Source organism: Chiloscyllium plagiosum, unplaced genomic scaffold (genome assembly GCF_037043375.1).
Source record: "Chiloscyllium plagiosum isolate Xiang-an unplaced genomic scaffold, Cpla_swu_hap1 HiC_scaffold_3, whole genome shotgun sequence".
NCBI classification, from domain to species: Eukaryota; Metazoa; Chordata; class Chondrichthyes; order Orectolobiformes; family Hemiscylliidae; genus Chiloscyllium; species Chiloscyllium plagiosum.
The window spans coordinates 150,625,374-150,637,123 of record NW_028270141.1 but is presented as its reverse complement, the minus strand read 5'-3'; the positions used below and the strand labels follow the sequence as shown (position 1 = coordinate 150,637,123).

The following is an 11,750-nucleotide window of genomic DNA, read 5'->3' as shown; positions in this document are numbered from 1 at the left end:
TGCCATGTACAAGGTGGGAGGTGTCCCCACCTGTAATGGTGGTATCTATGTCCACAATCTGACACGTCTGCACTGCAACTGACAGGGTACCCTTCGTTGTTCAGTACTTCCCAGGGGCTGACAAACTACACCATGTTCTTTGTGACCTGCAACACATTATCAATGAGGATGAGCACCTCACCAAGACCTTCCCCACCTCCACTACTCGCCTTTAAACAAACATATTAGTTTATGTAGTTTTTTTGTTCAATGGATCTTGTGACACTAAGGCTCGGCGATTTGTAATTCGAGTTCCTCCTCTCTAGAATCTAAATGTTACATAGAACATAGAACAAAAACACAGAACAATACAGAACAATATGGCCCTTGATGTTGCACCGACCTGTAAACTAATTTAAGCTCGTCCCCCTACACTATCCCATCATCATCCATGTGCTTATCTAAGGATTGTTTAAATCTCCCTAACGTGGCTGAGTTAACTGCGGATTATGGCTAATGACTTGATTAAATGGTGTACCTGGAAAATCAAGGGGAGTCACTCACCAATTCAGAGGAAGAAGGCACTTTTAAGTCTTAGAAAGGAGGAGATGAATATTGCTTTATTACAGGAGACACATTTGGATGATGGGGAGTATTTGAAACTACAGCAGAATGGCTTTGATCGGGTTTACTTTTCATCTTTTAATACCAGAAGTAGGGGAGTGACTAAATTGGTTAGGAGGAATCTCTCATTTAAGTTAAAGACACACACGGGAGGTTTGTAATCCTCAAAGCCCTGATAAACGAGGACGAATATGGTGTTTTAAATGTTTACTGTCCTCCGGCCCATCCTCTCAAGTTTCTGGTAGATGCGTTCTCTAAATTGATCAGTCTCGAGTCTCGGCCTATCATTCTAGGGGCAGATTTTAATTGCCTTATGGATCCCACAGTAGATAGGTTGCCCAAAGGCCCCCCGATACCCTCTGTCCAAACTTATCAATGAGTGGATCTGGGTGTGGCGTTAGGGTTAATGGACGTTTGGAGGAGTCGCCACCCTATAGGCAGGGATTTTACATTTTTTCCCAATCCACACAGATGTCCCACCAGGATTGAGTTTTTTCTGACCCCCCCCCCCCCTGTGGCAACCCTGGACTTGGTGGCATCTTGTACAATTGGTAATATTCCCATCTCCGATCACGCTCCAGTGTACCTGTTGGTTAAGATTAAGGACACTATAGTGGGCCTGAGGCACAGCCGAATGGATCCCTTTATCCCTAAGGATAATACGTTTATGAAGTACTTCTCTAGGGAATTTATGGCGTTCCTAGACATTAATTCAGGCTCAGTTAGTAGCCCGTCCGTCCTTTGGGAAACTACCATAGCCTATGCCAGGGGTTTAGTTATTTCCTACTCTGCCAGTAGGACGTGGCAGAAGGCCGAGCAGCAACATCTCCTCGAAGCACGGTTGAAGGCAGCTGAGGTGGCTTACTCTGACAGGCCCTCGTTGGCCAAGCTACAGAGGATTACGGCGCAGAGTCTGCATAGAATTCCGTGATCACACAGACAGCGAAGAAGGAGTTACTTTCACAAAACAAAGGTTGCGTGAGCATGGTGACAAACCGGGCAAGTACCTCGCATATCTCACCAGGGAAAGGAGTGCCCCTCAAGCCATTACATCGATTAGGGAAGGTGCTGGGAAACTAAGATGTGATTCTAAAAAGATTACTGTGACATTTCAGAGATTTTACTCTGAATTATACCAATCTGAGGGTTGTGAGGAGGGGCGGGCCAACACGGAGTCCTCTTCCAAGGATCTGGAGCTCCCGGACGTGACCCCTGAACAAGAGTCTTTTCTCAGTAGCCCCTTGTCAGAGCAAGAGCTGCAGGAGGCCGTGAAGCAACCTCAGAGTGGAAAGGCACCTGGTCCTGATGAACTTCCCAGTGAATTCTATAAAGAATTTATAAGCAAAATATCAGGCCTGATGCTCAATATGTTCAATGACTCATACAGCCATGATCGTCTCCCGCCATCTCAAAGAGAGGCCAATATTTCACTTATTCTTAAAAAAAGGGAAGCTCCTGGAGGACTGTGTTTCGTGCAGATCAATTTTACTCTTAAATGTTGACTTTAAAATCCTTTCTAAGACACTTGCACGAAGGCTGGAGACTTCGTAAAGGGCCACAGATCCTCCAATAACGTTAGGAGGCTGCTTAATGTAATCCAAGCGTGTCATCACCAATCAATACAGGGATTGGTGATTTCTCTAGACGCAGAGAAGGCGTTTGACTGAGTTGACTGGCCGTACCTTTTCTATACTCTGGAGCAGTTTGGTTTGGGTGAATCCTTTATATGATAGGTAAAGGTTCTCTACAGTGGCCCTCTCGCTGCGGTCATCACCAATGGGGTACAGTCAAGCAATTTTAATATTTTTAGGGTCAGCCAGCAGGGCTGTCCCCTTTCACCATTGCTTTTTACGTTGGTGATTGAACCGTTGGCGGAGGCCATTCGTAGGGATCCCAATATACTAGTTCCAGAAATGGGGTCACAATTACATAAGATTTCGTTGTACGCGGACGATGTCCTCATTTGTTTTGTCAAATCCAGCAGTTTTAGTGCCTCTCCTGATACAGTACATCTGCACGTTTGGCAACTTTTCAGGGAACAAGATTAATTTTGCAAAGTTTGTGGGTGGCCTTACAAAGGGGCTAGGTCTTGAGGGCGAATCTCGGTTCCCGTTTAAGTGGTCACAGGGAGGTTTTGTGTATTTGAGAATATTCATCATTCCAGGTTCTTGATTGGTTGTTTAAAGTTAATTTTGTTCAATTATTTGACAAAATCAAACAAGACCTTCGAAGGTGGGAGGTGTTTCCGGTCTCATGGTTAGGTCGGATAGCGCTTATTAAGATGAATAGTCTCCCTGTTTGTTGTACCCTATCTGGATGCTCCCCTCGGTCGTCAAGAAGTAAACATTCAGGAGACTGAACGGCTGGTTCAACTTTTTTATTTGGCATCATAAGTGGCCCTTTACTAAATTAGTTAAACTGCAATTGCCTCACAGATTGGGGGGGAGTGGATCTCCCGGACATTAAAAACGATCAACTGAGCTCGCTTTTATTTTACGTGAGTGATTGGGCTTGTGGGGAGCCTCTTTCAATACGGTTAGATATCAGAACCTCTCAGGCAAGGTACCCCCTTACTGACTTGCTGTTTTGGACAACATGAGGACAGTTAGGGACTATTACCACAACCCAATAGTTATCAATACTGTTAAAGCATGGAGAGCAATTCGGCAGAGGGAAGGCAATATTGGCAAAACATCTTCTCGTACACCTATAGTGGGTATGCTGGGTTTTCAGCCTGGGATGATGGATTCAGGATTCAAACATCGGGCAGCTAGGGATGTGTCTTGCATGGGCGATTTATTTGAGGGAGACACAATGATGTCTTTTGATCAGTTAGTGCAGAAATACATGCAATCTATGCTCCCTACAAATCTGACATCGGGATGAGGGTGCTCAGTGCTAAGAGTACATTTTCTGCCAGCACTCTATATCATCAACCGTGGGGGCACCCCCTCAGCTGAGTTTGATTGACTCTGCAGGGTGTGGGACAGAGAGCCAGGCATTGAGGTCTCCTCAGAGGCATGGGAAGATGTTTGGGAAAACGCAAGAAAGGTATCAACTTGCAATAGGGCCCATGCTTTACAGTTGAAGGTTCTCCACAGGGGTCCACTTGGCTTTGGATTGTTTGTCAAGATTTAATCCCGGAGTATCTTCGACATGTCCCACATGCAAGGTCTGTACGGGCACTCCTACCCATTGTCTCTGGTCCTGTGGTAAGCCTCAAACGCACTGGAGCGCTGTGGCGGGTACAATGGAGGGGATTTGGGGTGGAAGGGTGGGGAAGAACCCGATCTCTCTTCTTCTTGGCCTGACCAATGTTTCCCGAAGGATGTGCATAAGAAAAAAACTTTTCAACATCCTCACTTTCTGCACAAGAAAAAACATCTTGTTCGGTTGGGTATCTAAAAAAAACCCTGGGCCTGTCGGGTTGGTGGAAGATTGTTATGGAGCATATTCCCCTTGGATTTTCTCACAAATATGGTACACCACAAAACTGAGAATTTCTACCAGACATGGCAGCCCTTTCTGGAATACCTGGACACAGATTTGTCTGCCACACCAGTAAGGGCTTTTATATAGCCACATCGATTGTGCTTTATGAGTCCAATATCCAGAGAGAGGCCACTGCAAACATATGAATATGTGAAAACTACTGCTCTCGATATTCAAGAGTGAGTGTTTTGTTTGGCTGGGCTGTGTTATTATTTATTTAGTTCTGTGGTTAGATTAGATTACTTACAGTGTGGAAACAGGCCCTTCGGCCCAACAAGTCCACACTGACCCTGCGAAGAGCATCCCACCCAGACCCATTCCCCTACATTTACCCCCTTCACCTAACACTACAGGCAATTTAGCATGGCTAATTCACCTAACCTGCACATCTTTGGACTGTGGGAGGAAACCGGAGCACCCGGAGGAAACCCACGCAGACACGGGGTGATTGTGCAACCTCCAGACGGTCAGTCGCCTGAGGCGGGAATTGAACCCGGGTCTCTGGTGCTGTGAGGTAGCAGTGCTAACCACCATGCCACCCAGGGTTGGAGGTTTTTTTATGTATATTTTTCTATACATATTTATATAGTTGTACGTGAGGGCGGTTTGGATTTTTAACATTTTTTTGGTGTTCTTTCTTTGTATTGCTTTGAATTGTATTGTTTTGTATTTGTTGTAATTTTAAAAATTCTATTTTTCAATAAAAGTATATCTTTCAAACAAGAGGAGCCTCCTCTCTAAGAATCGCTGACTGTATGTCCCTTCTCTCCCTCTCCTTCCATACCATACATCCCTCTGCTGTTTCACAGCTCTTCTGTGGTCATGATGCAATGTTTAAGGCTGTGAGCAAACTCTTTCCTGCGTTCTTGTTTCTCTTCCACATTTCTAATGTTGGCGCAGTCACGTCAACAGAACCCTCTTGTGAATCACACCTCGTTACAGCATGTGTTACTCTCCATTGAAATGGTTTTCCTGATTGCTCCACCTCTGAGTTTCTGAAATCTCTCTTCTGAATCTCTGGCTACATCGAGGTACAGAGGAAAGACAGTCAAACCAATGTGGTCTGCTTTTTACACAGAGAATGCTGGTGAAACAGCAACTCTGAAAGAGCCTGGAAGCCAGACTGGAAATGTTAACTCTGAGTTTCTCCAGCATGTGTTAGTTTCAGATGCCCAGCCTCTGCAGTATTTTGCCTTATTCTGGTATTTCTATTTCTTACAATCCTCCACATGGAGACCCATCAATATATCTTTCTATTCTTTCCCTCTCACACATTCACCTAGTTTGCCCTTGAATGCACCAGTCTTACTCACTCTAACCAACCATTTTGACAGAGTTTCACATTCTAACCAGCCTCTAGATAAACAGTGCCTCTGAACACAAAGCTCACTAGCTCAGACTGAGAGGATATGGTAGTTTGGATAAATTCATTGAGGGTCAGTTTTATCCACGTGCAGTACCTGTGTAAAAACATTTTCCGTCAGGTCAAATAATCTGTGTCTGGTTCTTAACTTTTGGCTAAATAAGCCCCTGGAGACAAACAGGACAGAGAGGCTGAGTTTGGCCCCTCAATGCAGATTAAACATTGCAACAGTCCGTGCCTCAGTCACTAATCAGGCTGAGGGGTCAGTCCCGGGCTTCTTAATTTAGGTGAAACAGGATGGAACTCATCACTGGCTTCTTCAACTGAGTTAAAAATCACACAACACTAGGTTATAGTCCAACAGGTTTATTTGAAGCACTAGCTTTCACAGTGCTGCTCCTTCATCAGGTGGTTGTGGAGTATAAGAGCACAGGACACAGAATTTAGAGCAAAAGTTTACAGTGTGATGTTACTGAAATTATATATTGAAAAAGACCTGGATTGCTTGTTAAGTCTCTCATCTTTTAGTTTCAGTTCTTTCCTATGTAAATCCCAGAACTTCCTTAAAGTTACACTCTCAAGTGAACTTTGGCTATCTGTGCCCCAATGTTCAGACTGATTCTAATCTAAAAAAAGGGGATTTACAGAATCTTACCTGGATTCATGCAGTTTTTGAGCAAAATAAAGTGTAATTCTGCAACAATAAATTCACTCCACAAACTTGTGTGTGTGTGTCTGTGTGCGTGTCTGTGTATGTATATGTGCGTGTGTGTCTGTGTCTGTGTGCGTGTCTGTATATGTATATGTGTGTGTGTTTGTGTGTGTGTGTATCTGTGTATGTATGTGTGTGTGTGTGTGTATCTGTGTGCGTGTCTGTGTATGTGTGTCTGTGTGCTTGTCTGTGTGTGTGTCTGTGTATATATGTGTGTGTTTATGTGTGTGTATCTGTCTGTTTGTGTGTCTATGTATGTGTGTGCATATGTCTGTGAGTATGTGTGTGCGTGTATGTGTGTGTATGTCTGTGTGTATGCATGTGCATGTGTGTGTGTGTCTGTGCATGTGTGTGCATGTGTGCGTGCGTGTGTGTGTGTGCGCAATTATATCAATAGTCGCTCAGCCTCCTCCTGGTTTCTGTAAAGGAAGGATTATTTGTACCACTGACTGCATAAAGTCATAGAGATATACAGCACGGAAACAGACCCTTCGGTCCAACTCTGGATTAGTGGTGCTGGAAGAGCACAGCAGTTCAGGCAGCATCCAAGGAGCAGCAAAATCGACGTTTCGGGCAAAAGCCCTTCATCAGGAATAAAGGCAGAGACCCTGAAGGGTGGAGAGATAAGCTAGAGGAGGGTGGGGGTGGGGAGAAAGTAGCATAGAGTACAATAGGTGAGTGGGGGAGGGGATGAAGGTGATAGGTCAGGGAGGAGAGGGTGGAGTGGATAGGTGGAAAAGGAGATAGGCAGGTAGGACAAGTCCAGACAAGTCATGGGGACAGTGCTGAGCTGGAAGTTTAGAACTAGGGTGAGGTGGGGGAAGGGGAAATGAGGAAACTGTTGAAGTCCACATTGATGCCCTGGGGTTGAAGTGTTCCGGGGTGGAAGATGAGGCATTCTTCCTCCAGGCGTCTGGTGGTGAGGGAGCGGCGGTGAAGGAGGCCCAGGACCTCCATGTCCTCGGCAGAGTGTCCAACCCGTCCATGCCGACCAAATATCCTGACCTAATCTAGTCCCATTTGCCAGCACCTGGCCCATATCCCTCTGAGCCCTTCCTATTCATATACCCAACCAGATGCCTTTTAAATAATTCAATTGTACCAGCCTCCACCACTTCCTTTGGCAGCTCATTCCATACACATACCACCCTCTGCATGAAAAAGTTACCCCTCAGGTCCCTTTTATATCTTTCCCCTCTCACCTTAAACCTATGCCCTCTAGTTCTGGCCTCTCCCAATCCAGGGAAAATTCTTTGTCTATTTATCCCATCCATGCACCTCATGATTTTATAAACCTCTATAAGGTCACCCCTCACCCTCCGACGCTCCAGGGAAAACAGCCCCAGTCACTTCAGCCTGGCCCTATAGCTCATACCCTCCAACCCTGGCAACATCCTTGTAAATCTTTTCTGAACTCTTTCAAGTTACACAACATCCTTCCAACAGGAAGGAGACCAGAATTGCACACAATATTCCAAAAGTGGACAAACCAATTTTTGTTTTTAGTGGGAGATGTACAAAATGATTTTGTCTGATTGCCAAAAGTGGAATCAGTGAGGAATTTACATCATCTGTTTCTCTAAACTGAGTGGTTCAACTTTATAAATAAGGGCTGCATCTGGGACACATGATTTGGAGATGCCGGTGTTGGACTGGGGTGTACAAAGTTCAAAAATCACACAACACCAGGTTATAGTCCAACAGGTTTAATTGGAAGCACAATAGCTTTCGGAGCGTCGCTCCTTTATCAGGTGATTGTGGAGGGCTCAATCCTAACACAGAATTTATAGCAAAAATTTACAGTGTGACGTAACTGAAATTATACATTGGAAAATATCTTGATTGTCTGTTGAGTCTTTCATCTGTTCGAATACCATGATAGTTTCACTTCTTTCATGTGTAAATCACAAAACCTTTTTTTAAAAAAGTTGCATTTTCGGGTTAGCTGTTAACAATGGTGATAGCTAGACAATATGTTGAAGGTGTTAGCCCCCTGTGTTCTCTGTCTATGCCATGATGTTTAGATTGATTCTAATCTAAAAAGTGAGATAACAGAGTTTTACATGAGTGCATGCAGTTTTTGAGCAAAGTACAATGTAACCCTGCAAGTACAAATTCACCCCACAAAATATATGTGTGCATGTGGGTCTTTGTCTGTGTATGTGTGTGTCTGTCTGTCTGGGGTGGGGGGTTGTGAGTGTCTGTGAGAGAGAGTATATATGTGTGTGCATGAGTGTAGAGTGGTCTAAGTCTCTGAGAGGATGCCTGTGTGGGTGTGGGAGTCTGTAAGTGTCTGTGTGCATGTCTGTTTATATGTGTGTGTGTGTATGAGTGTGTGTATAATGCAATGGTGGTCACCTGTAATGTGACATGAACCCAATGTCCTGGTTGAGGCCCTCCCTATGGGTACCGAACTTAGCTGTCAGCCTCTGCTCGGTCACTTTTCGCTGCTGCCTGTCCCGAAGTCCACCTTGGAGGATGGTCACCGGAAGGTCCGAGGTCGAATGTCCTGGACCACTGAAGTGTTCCCCAACTGGGAGGGAACCCTCCTGTCTGTTGATTGTTGTGCGGTGCCCATTCATCCGTTGTCATAGCCTTTGCTCGGTTTCCCCAATGTACCATGCCTCCGGGCATCCCTGCCTGCAACGTATAAGATAGACAACATTGGTTGAGTCACATGAGTACCTGCCATGTACAAGGTGGGAGGTGTCCCCTCCTGTAATGGTGGTATCTATGTCCACACTCTGACACGTCTTGCAGCGTCCACCGTGACAGGGTTGTATGGAGTTGTCCTGAGAGCCAGGCAGTTTGCTACGAGCAATGAGCTGTTTGAGGTTTGGCTGTTGTTTAAAGGCGAGTAGTGGAGGTGGGGAAGGTCTTGGTGAGGTGCTCATCCTCATTGATAATGTGTTGCAGGTCACGAAGAACATGGTGTAGTTTTTCAGCTCCTGGGAAATACTGAACAACGAAAGGTACCCTGTCGGTTGCAGCCCGTGTCTGTCTCCTGAGGAGGTCATTACAGTTTCTCACTGTGGCACCTCAGAACTGGTAGTCGATGAGTTGAGCATCGTACCCCGTTCTTGTGAGGGCATCCCTGAGTATTTCCAGGTGCCCATCCCGTTCCTCCTCATCTGAGCAGATCCGGTGTACACGTAGGGCTTGTCCATAGGGGATGGCTGTTTCAATATGTTTTGGGTGGAAGCTGGAGAAGTGTAGCATTGTGAGGGTGTCTGTGGGTTTGCGGTAGAGTGTGGTGCTGAGGTGTCCGTCCTTGATGGAGACGCATGTGTCCAAGAATGAGACAGATAGTCGAGAGTAGTCCATGGTGAGTTTGATGGTGGGATGAAACTTGTTGATGTCACTGTGTAGTTTTATCAGTGACTCCTCGCCATGGGTCCAGAGGAAGAAAATATCGTCAATGTACCTGGTGTACAATGTTGGTTGGAGATCCTGCATAGAGACGAAATCTTGTTCGAACCTGTGCATAAAAATGTTGGCATATTGGGTGCAAATTTTGTCCCCATGGCTGTTCCGTGTGTCTGGATGAAGAATTGGTTGTCAAAGGTGAAGACGTTATGATCGAGGATAAAGCGGATGAGTTGTAGGATGGTGTTTGGAGACTGGCAGTTGGTGTTGAGTACTGAGGCTGTTGCCACGATGCCATCATTGTGGGGGATGCTGGTGTAGAGTGCGGAAACGTCCATTGTGACGACGAATGTTCCCGGTTCGACTGGTCCGTGGGTGCTGGGTTTCTGTAAGAAATCCGCGACAGAAGCTGGGGATCCCCTGTACAATAGGTTTCAAAATGCCTTCAACATAGCCAGAGAGATTCTCACATAGGGTCCCATTGCCCGACAAGATGGGACGTCCCGGTGTGTTGGCTTTGTGTACCTTTGGAAGGCAGTAGAAGTCGCCTACACGAGAAGTACGTGGGATGAGGACGCGTAGGGAGCTCTGAAGGACTGGATCCAAAGTTCTGATCAGTGTGTTTAATTCTCGGGTGTGTTCTTTGGTTGGATCAGCTGGTAGTTGCCTGTAGTGTTCCTGGTTGTTCAGTTGTCGGTACACTTCCTTGCAGTAATCTGTTCTATTCTGAATGACAATGGCTCCTCCTTTATCTGCTGGTTTGATGACAATGTTGTCATTGGTTTTGAGAGCCTGGATGGCATTGCGTTGCGAACGGGTGATGTTTTGCTCTACCTTGTCGGTACGGCTGATGAATCTGGCATTTATATATTTCCTGACAGTTTGAGCATCCATGTCAAGCCCAGGGCAGCGGCCCTCCGGTGGGGTCCATGTTGACACCTTCTTTGGTCGCTCCTCTACAGATCCCTGTGATGACTGTTCTAGTTCATCAGTGGGCTCAGTGGGATCACTGCCGGCACCTTGAAAGAATTCCCAGAGTCTCATTCGTCTGATGAACTCCTCTGTGTCTTCTGCCAGAACCAACGGGTCCATTTTGGTGGTGGGGCAGAAGTTGAGACCCCTACTCAGGACTTCAATCTCTTCCGGTCGAAGGGTGTGGTCCGATAAGTTGACAATAGACTTCCCCGCAGTGATAATGTTGTCTACTGTGGTTCCAGGGCAGGCTTTGCTATTACTGGTAAGAATGCCAAGCTTCTCCAGTTTTTTGTTCTTGGTGTGCATGTACGTGGTGTAGTTTTGTCACCTTGTCTGTTTGGCAATGTCACGTAATTGTACTGCTGTATCCTATGTGCAGGCTGAGAGTGTGGACTCCATCTGAATTTCAAGGTTGTGGCACCTGCTATAGAGTTGGTGCACGAGATGATTGAGGAGTTTACGAGAGGTGCGGTGGCAAAGTCTCTCTGCGTAGTCTGTGTTGTAGGTCGCCTTGAGTAGGTTCGTGATCCGTAATCCTTTCGGGATCTTTCCTGCTTGCCTGCATTCCTGTAGAAACTGGATGTCTGTGTCGATATGTACAATCTTCTTGGAGATCCTCTCCACTTTAAGCCGGCAGTTAGTGGTGTCGATAGTAGCCATGATTCGGAGATGCCAGTGTTGGACTGAGGTGTACAAAGTTAAAGATCACACAACACCAGGTTATAGTCCAACAGGTTTAATTGGAAACACTAGCTTTCAGAGCAACGCTCCTGCATCAGGTGATAGTGGAGGGCTCAATTCTATGACACAGAATTTATAGCAAACGTTTACAGTGTAATGTAACTGAAATTGTACACTGAAAAATAATTTGATTGTCTGTTGAGTCTTTCACCTGTTCGAATACCATGATGGTTTCACTTCTTTCATGTGTAAATCACAAAACCTTTTTTTAAAAATTGCATTCTCAGGTTAGCTGTAACAATGGGCATTAGCGAGACAATATGTTGAAGGTGTTAACCCATCTCCATCAGTGACGACCGACTTGACACTGACATTTTCTACAAACCCACCGATTCCCACAGCTACCTGGATTACACCTCTTCCCACCCTACCTCTTGCAAAAATGCCATCCCGTATTCCCAGTTCCTCCGCCTCTGCCGTATCTGCTCCCAGGAGGAGCAGTTCCACCATAGAACACACCAGATGGCCTCCTTCTTTAGAGACCGCAATTTCCCTTCC

The 11,750-nt window shown here is 45.8% G+C and overlaps 1 pseudogene; it reads right to left on the bottom strand.

The window, feature by feature from the left end:
- Positions 1-264: 264 nt before the first annotated feature.
- LOC148151784 (uncharacterized) lies at positions 265-11,171 on the bottom strand (annotated as a pseudogene).
- Positions 11,172-11,750: the final 579 nt, after the last annotated feature.